We start from the raw sequence: 7,642 nt of genomic DNA on the forward strand, positions 1-7,642 counted from the left end.
ATAAACATAGCTGGGCATATATCTGCTTGGATGTCAGTTGTGGTTTCTTTGGGGTATAGTCCCAGTAGTGGAATTGCTGGGTCAAATGGTATCTCTATTTGCAACTTTTTGAGAAAGTACCATACCGCCTTCCACAGTGGTTGCACCAATCTGAAGCCTTTCTATAACTACCGTCATTCCTCAAAGTTCATAGAGTTTCCAGAGGCATGTTGTTTAGGAAGTGGATGCCACTCTTCCAATAACTGCCTGGAGACCCTCAGCTTTCTTCCTTTGTGGATCAGAAGACTACCACACCATCTTCTGCTGGTCTCTTGGTTCTGTTGCCATTTCTCTGTCACTACTACTTATCATCTCTTGCTGTCCCTACTGTTATAGCTCTCTGTCTCTTAGATCTAAAAGGATTTCAGCATCAGAACCCAGGTCCAAAATGCTCTCATCTTTTCTTCTTGTTAGTGATCAGGTCTCCTTTGTGCTCTGGAACTGGATCTCTTTTAAAGCTAGCAAAATGGCAAAACTGACCAACCCCTTAAATAGTTTCATATACTTTATTTGAATGATCCCTCCCTCACATAATGCCTTGTGCCTTATTTATATTATTTACATTGCAAACAAGCCACTCTCCTTGTTGGGTCACAAACAACGCCTTTGCTCCACATGTACATTGAATAGGTATGGTGAGGTAAATATCTGTATTTATCTCACATACATTGGGTATATTGCTAGGAGGAGCTTTTCCTTGAAGGAGGACATTCTTGGAAAGGTGGAACATAGGTGAAAGGAGAAGTAGACCTTCAATGAGATAGATTGACACAGTGATTTCAGCAATAGTCTCCAGTGTATTGGAGATAGTGAGGATGGTACAAGATAGCACAGAGTTCAGAGCTGCTGTTCATAGGGCTGCTATGAGTTGTACTTAACTTAACAGCGTGTGTATGGGGGTGGGAGGGTGTACGGTGTGTGCTGTTGAGTTTCAATCAACCTATCATTGACCCTTTGGTGGGTTTTAAGAGGCAGCTAATCACAGGGGAAGAGATACCCCACTTTCCTCCCCCAACAACATTTAACAACAGAAATCCAATATTTTGATTGAAGTACAAAGACTGTGTCTGGAAAGGTTCTATTAAGTAATTCACTGCATGTCAAGCCACCCCCTGGCCCTTCTAGCCATTATTAGCTTCTCTTCCCAATGATTTCACCAGTCCAAGACCATTATTAACTACCGTCTTTAAATAGGGCAAAGAGTCCTCAGATTGAGGTAACTAAGGTGCCAGCCATTCAAATCTGCTACAGGTATTCATCTGGTCTGGCCATGTTCTTCATATGCCAACTGACTTTTATACTTTCTAGTGTCTGATATCAGCAGTCCTCTTGGTATCAGCAGTCTAGAAATAAGGAGACACGTTGCACTGGGAAAATTTACAGTTATAGACCTTTCCAAATTATTGAGGAATAGTGATGTCATTTTGAAGACTAAGATGTGTCTGATTCAGGATATAGTCTTTCCAAAAACTTGTCATGCATCTGAGAGTTGGACAATGAATAAGGATGACGGGAAAAAATTGCCACCTTTGAGTTGTGGCATTGGAGAAGAGCACTGAATATCCCATGGATGGCGAGGAAAACGAACAGCTATGTCTTGGACCGGGTGCAACTGGAGTGCTCTTTTGGATGCTTCACCTCATATACTCTGGACATGTTGCTAGCAGATGCTATTCCTTGGAGAAGGACTTGTTGCTGGGAAGATTAGAGGGTCAGTGAAGGAGAGGACGACCCTCAACCAGGGGAAATGACATGATGACAGCTCCACTGGGCTCTTATGTGTCAGGAAGTGTGAGGGTGGCAGAGGATAGAACAGAGTTCAGATCTTTTATTCATAGGGTTGCTATGAGTTGCACTCGACTCGACAGCACCTAACAATAGCAAATAGCAGTATCTGATAAAAATTTAAATGAAAGAAAATTGTTCTCTGGCTCTGAAATCCACAAAATATCAGCACAGAAAAAGCTTTAAAGGACTTCAAGTTCAACTAGTATAACTTGTGAAATACTTTTTTTATTTTCTAACTCCAGTCTTTGTACATTTCATTATGATACTTTCTTTGCCTTCTTGAGCTGAACTTTGAAATCTTCTGTTCATCTTTTACAGCAAATGGACAGACCAGGCCTGGTTTTAATTGTTTTTGAGCAAACATTCTTCTAAGTGGTATAACACTGGTCTGTCCATTTGCTGTACAGAGGTAATTTGTGGTGGCTGTGATGCTGAACACTGTGACACTGATGTGTCAAATGTGATAACAGTTACCCATGGTGGACAGTGTTTGGTGGAGCTCCCCGATTAAAACAAGCTTAGAAGCAGTAGTGGCATCCACCTCTGATACAGCTTGCTTTCAGAAACTCTATGAACATAGAGAAACAAAAATTACACAAGTGTTCAGGTTTTTTGTTCATAGGGTCGCTATGAGTTGTTTACGATTCGACAGCACTTAACAACAACATAGAGTTCTGTTGGCCTAGTATATAGGAAGTTTTGCTACCAAGCGAAAGGTGAGCGATTTGAATCTGCGCCCCTCAGGCCTGGTTTTTAATTGACCTCGAGTATAGTCCACTTGAATTTAAAGGCCATCTTAAGAACTGATTTGACATACTGAATACTAATTGTCTCTAAGTTGCAGTGTTGCAGAGGAGTACTGAATATCCTATGGACTGCCAAAAGAACAAATACAGCTTGGGAAGGTCCAGCCAGAATTGCTTCTTAGAGGCAAAGAGAATGAAACCTTATCTCACATACCTTAGGAATGCTGTTAGGAAGGGCAAGTCCTAGGAAAAAAGAATTCCTGTTTGGAAAGGTGGAAGGTCAGCAAAAAAAGGAAGATTCTCAATAAGGTAGATCCTTGTTGCAACAGGCTTGAGAGTACCAGGGATGGTTAGAATGACACAGGAGAGGGCAGGGTTCAGATCCATTGTTCATAGGGTCATTATGAGTCGTAGTCTACTCGACAGCACCTAACAACAATAAAAACAATTTCCAAAGAGGTGAAGAACAACATACTTGAAGAAAAAAGCAATACATTATTAAAAAGACTGGAAATAAAGCAAAAAAAAAAAAAAAAAAGGTCGTAGATAGTACTCTTGAATATAGACCAGGTCGTGTGAATGGAAAAAATGATGATAAAAAAAGAGCAGAAGAGAGGATTTCAAAGGGCAATTCAAGAAGACAAAATATTATAATGAAATGTGCAAACTGGAGTTAATAAACCAAAAATTAAGAACATACTCTACTTCTCTCAACTTGAAAGAACTGGAGAACAAATTTAAGCCTTGAGTGCAATACTGAAGTATTCTATGAGCAAGATAGTGAATAAAGGAAGAAGCATAAAAAGAAATTGGAAAGACTATAGTCACTGTACCAAAGGAAATTATTTACATTAGACATTTTAAGAGGTAGATATAGTTCAGAACGAATGGTGTTAAGCAAAGAAATGTAAGGTATATTCAAGGCATTAGTGAGAAACAAGGCTCTAGGAATTAACAGAATACCAATGAGATGTTTTCTAATTATATACTAATCTATCAAATCAATCAATTGATCAGTCAATCAGTAATTTTGTTGTTGGAGGTTCCTGAGTCAATTACAACTCATAGCTACCTCATATAATAGACCTCCCCACAGGTTTTGCTTGGCTGTAATCTTTATAGAACCAGATTATCAAATTTTCTCTCATGAAGCCACTGGGTGGGTTTGAACTGCCAGCCTTTTTGTTAGCAAAGAAATGTTTAACCATTGTGCCACCAAGCCTCTTTAAATAATAATTATGATTTACTAGTTCAGAATATTCAGAACAAATACAAAGGTATAAAACTAAGATAAGCCTTTGGAGATATCTATACAGTTTTCTTTTTAATATGTGTATATGAACATATTCTTGAAAATGTTGAATTATTTAACATATCTTCTTTGATATTCTTCTGTAATCAGTGATGGATGTCTTTCTATGCCAATAGTATAGACGTATTAGATCACTTGTATAGATGTATAGATGCATTCTAGAACACTATTACATTTCATGACTTATTTATCAATCAATTAATCCATTTTCTTGTTGGATGTCACTGGGTTAATTACAACCCCCAGTTACCCCATGTAACAGAGTCCACCTAAAATCCCATAGGTTTTGCTGAGCTGTTGCTGAATGCCAAGGTTACTCTTATCATAGGTTCTAAGTTGTACCGGAAGGTGTAGGGCCAGGGAAGCTGCTGAGGCCTTTGTGGTTACAAAACAGCTGGCAGGAAAGCCACCAAAGCTGACACAGGGACTTCTGCCTGGCTAATAATTTTGAAGTTGTGTTAAGGACAATTAGGGAGAGGTTTCAGTCATCGAGTCTGGGATGAGCTCAGACACATTCCTCCTTTTCATGGTGCTGGAAGGGGCAGTCCTCCGGAAGAAGGCCTTTTTGACTCACCCTTTTCCTGAAGTCCCCTCCCAGGTTGTGTCCCCATTGCTAAAACATTTGTTTCAGCAAAAACAGGAGCACATGGCCACAAAGACTCTACACTCCATTTCTCTAAAGGCTTTCTCTGACCCGTGGAAAAGTCATCCAGAAACCAGAAATCAGAGGTGAGGTAAGAGGCTGTTGTTGATTGCCTTTAAGTCAAGCACATCCCTATGAACAAAAGACCTGAAGCCCCTCTACAACTATCAACATTTATCAAAGTTCATAGAGTTTCTGGAGGCATGTTATATAGGAAGTAGGGAGACTTACCCAATTCAAATCCTAAATACAGCAAAGCAAAGCAAGCTGGTGGGAAAAACATAGGAGGGCCCCATACTAGGAGGATTGTCCTGCCCTCTGCCCTGCCTTGTGGTTTCTGGAAATCCCAGGTCTTCCTGGCAATAGTATATTTATTCAGGTTGATCTCCCCCACGACTTCAGGGACCTCTCTTGCCCTGAGGTTGGTGTGGACATTGTAATATTCATTCATAGGCTAGATCTCCAAGTCTTGGAACATATGACCTGAATCAAGTGTCTTCTTTCCAATTCTTGGTTTATTCATCTGTAAAATGGGAATAAAGGACCTTCTTCAAATTGGTAAGATCAGAGTGGGAGGAGATGCTGAAAGTAAAGTGCTTAATATAATGCCTGGCACATACTAAGTGCTCTATAAATTATTGCTTGTAGAATCGATCTTGAGAAAGTTATTGTGAGGAATGAATGAGAGAAGAGGGAAGGTGCTCAGTCAATGTTGTTTCTGAGGTCAGGGGCCCATCTCTTCAGGCAGAGATGGACAAATTGCTTCAGGCAGTTGAGTGGTTCATAAAGCTTTCCAATGATAAGAAGCAGGCAGGAAAGGCCAACTCCTCTGAGAGAGGGCTGCAAGCTTTTGCGTGACCTCGAAGTGTCACCCTGGTGGAGTATTACCCTCTGCCAGAGATCTTTCCAAAAACTTAACACATAGCATTTTATTTAGTCTCAGCACCACCCCGTGAGGGAGAAGTATCATTTCTATCTTGAAAATGGGGGAACTGAGATTCAGAGAGTTCTTGTTAAATGCTGGACTTTAGGTTAATTGTTATTCTTGTTCAATGTCATCTAGTCAGGTATAACTCAAAGTAACCCTATGAACAACAGATCTGAAACCTGTCCTATCCTGTGCCATCCTCACAATTTCTGGCACATTTGGTTATTGTGTCAGTCCATCTGGTTGAAGGTCCTCCTCTCTTTTGTCAACCCTCCACCTCTCAAAGCATGCTGGTTCTCTCCAGGGGATAGGCAGGTTAATTAGAGTCTTTCAAAGACAGGGGACTCATGTCTTTTGGACAAAACTGGTGAGAAGTTGAGAAAGGACAAGTGGCCTGGGCTAGGGGGGCAGGGTCTGGCTTCTCCTTGGGCCAGATAGATGACCTCATCTTAAGAAGTCCTCCTCCAGCTGGTGACTGAGATGAGGAGGTGATGGGACAACTTACTGTAGACTGGTGATGCTCCTCCTGTTCAGGGGGCAGAACGGCTTCCAGGAGATGGAGCTGCCTTTCATACTCACCACAAAGTCTGCAATACAAAAAGACTCACTATTGCAGCTCTAACAGTTAATGTGCACAGCTGCAAACCAAAAGGTTAGAAGTTCAAGTCCATCCAGTGGTACCCAGGAAGAAGGGCCTAGTGATATACTCCTGAAAAATCAGCCATTAAAAAAAAGCTACGAAGCTTTTAATGGCTCAAGTTCTAACCTCGCCGGCAGACCCTTCACCATGTGTGCTGCTTCCCTGGCGTTGGCAGCCACACCCACAACGTGCATGCCGGCTCTGTGCGCCCGCTGACCAGCGGCGAGCCCCTGAGCCTGGGCTCCCTGCAGGGCAAAGGGCTGCTCATTGAGAACGTGGTGTTGCTTTGAGGCACCACGGTCCAGGACTACACCCAGATGAATGCTCTGTAGGATGCCTTGGACCCTGAGGGCTGGCTGGTCATGCTTGGCTTGCCAAGCAAACAGTTTGGGCATTGGGGGAACGCCAAAAACGAAGAGATCCTGAATTCCCTGAAGCATGTCTGACCAGGTGGTGGGTTCTAGCGCAACTTCACACTTTATGAGAAGTGCAACGTTAATAGTGCTCAGGCACATCCCCTCTTTGCTTTTCTACGGGAAGCCCCGCCCACACCCAGCAAAGATACTGCTGCACTCATGATCGACCCCAAGTTGATCACGTAGTCTCCCATATGCTGCAACGACATTGCCTGGAATTTCAAGAAGTTCCTGGTGGGTCCCTGTGGTGTGCCTGTGAGCAGGTACAGCCGCTACTTCCCAGTCACTGATATCAAGGCTGACATCATGGCCCTGCTGTCCAAGGGGCCCAGCAGTGCCCAAGGCGCTCCTCCATCCCAGGCTGCTGGCAGGCTCTATGCTCCCTTCTGTGCGGGTTTCTTTTAACGAGGGTGTTTGCTCTAAGTTTAAATGGAGATACCTAAGAAAGCCCCTTCAGATGGGTGCTGGTCATGCCTGTCCCAGCCTCCCCTCTCAGACTAGCATGAATCCCACTAATAAAGTGGTAAATAGAAGAAGGAAAAAACCAAAACAAAACTCTATGAAGCACAGGTCTGCTCTGATGCACATGGAATCTCCATAAAACACAATCAATTCAACAGCAAAATGCTCTAAGCTTTGGTTTTATACCAAACATTAGCTGGGATATGGAATAAGTGAAACTCATTCACTGCTGATGGAAGTGAAATTTTGTACAGTTGACATGGAAAAAAGTTTGGTTGTATCTATTAATACAAACGTCCACATAGTTCAGCAATCCTGAACTTAGGTCAGTATCCAAGAGTAGTAAGTGCTTGTGTTCCCCAAAAGAGACAGGTGGGAATGTTCACAGAAGGTTTGTTCCTAACAGCCCCAAAGGAGGAAACAGGCTAAATGCCTATTATCTTCGGGGAGTTTTCGTGGTGTAGTCCATGCTGAGTTACACTGCTAACACAAGACATTGTATCTGGCAGTTCCAATCCACCAGTGGCTCCAAGGGGCAAAGATGGACAGTCTCCTCCCATTGTGATTTACAGTTTTGAAAACCTGATGGAGGGTCCCTATGAGTCACAACCTACTTGACAGCAGTAAGAGTGAGTGAGTGAGTAGATTAGAGAACTGTTGTGGTGGTG

At 42.5% G+C, this 7,642-nt stretch overlaps 1 pseudogene; it reads left to right on the plus strand.

The window, feature by feature from the left end:
* The first annotated feature begins 6,243 nt into the window (after positions 1 to 6,243).
* LOC102854766 lies at positions 6,244 to 6,917 on the plus strand (annotated as a pseudogene).
* Positions 6,918 to 7,642: the final 725 nt, after the last annotated feature.

The sequence above is a fragment of the Elephantulus edwardii genome, unplaced genomic scaffold, assembly GCF_000299155.1.
Source record: "Elephantulus edwardii isolate Elephantulus edwardi_28Jun2011 unplaced genomic scaffold, EleEdw1.0 scaffold00028, whole genome shotgun sequence".
In the NCBI taxonomy this organism is placed as follows: Eukaryota; Metazoa; Chordata; class Mammalia; order Macroscelidea; family Macroscelididae; genus Elephantulus; species Elephantulus edwardii.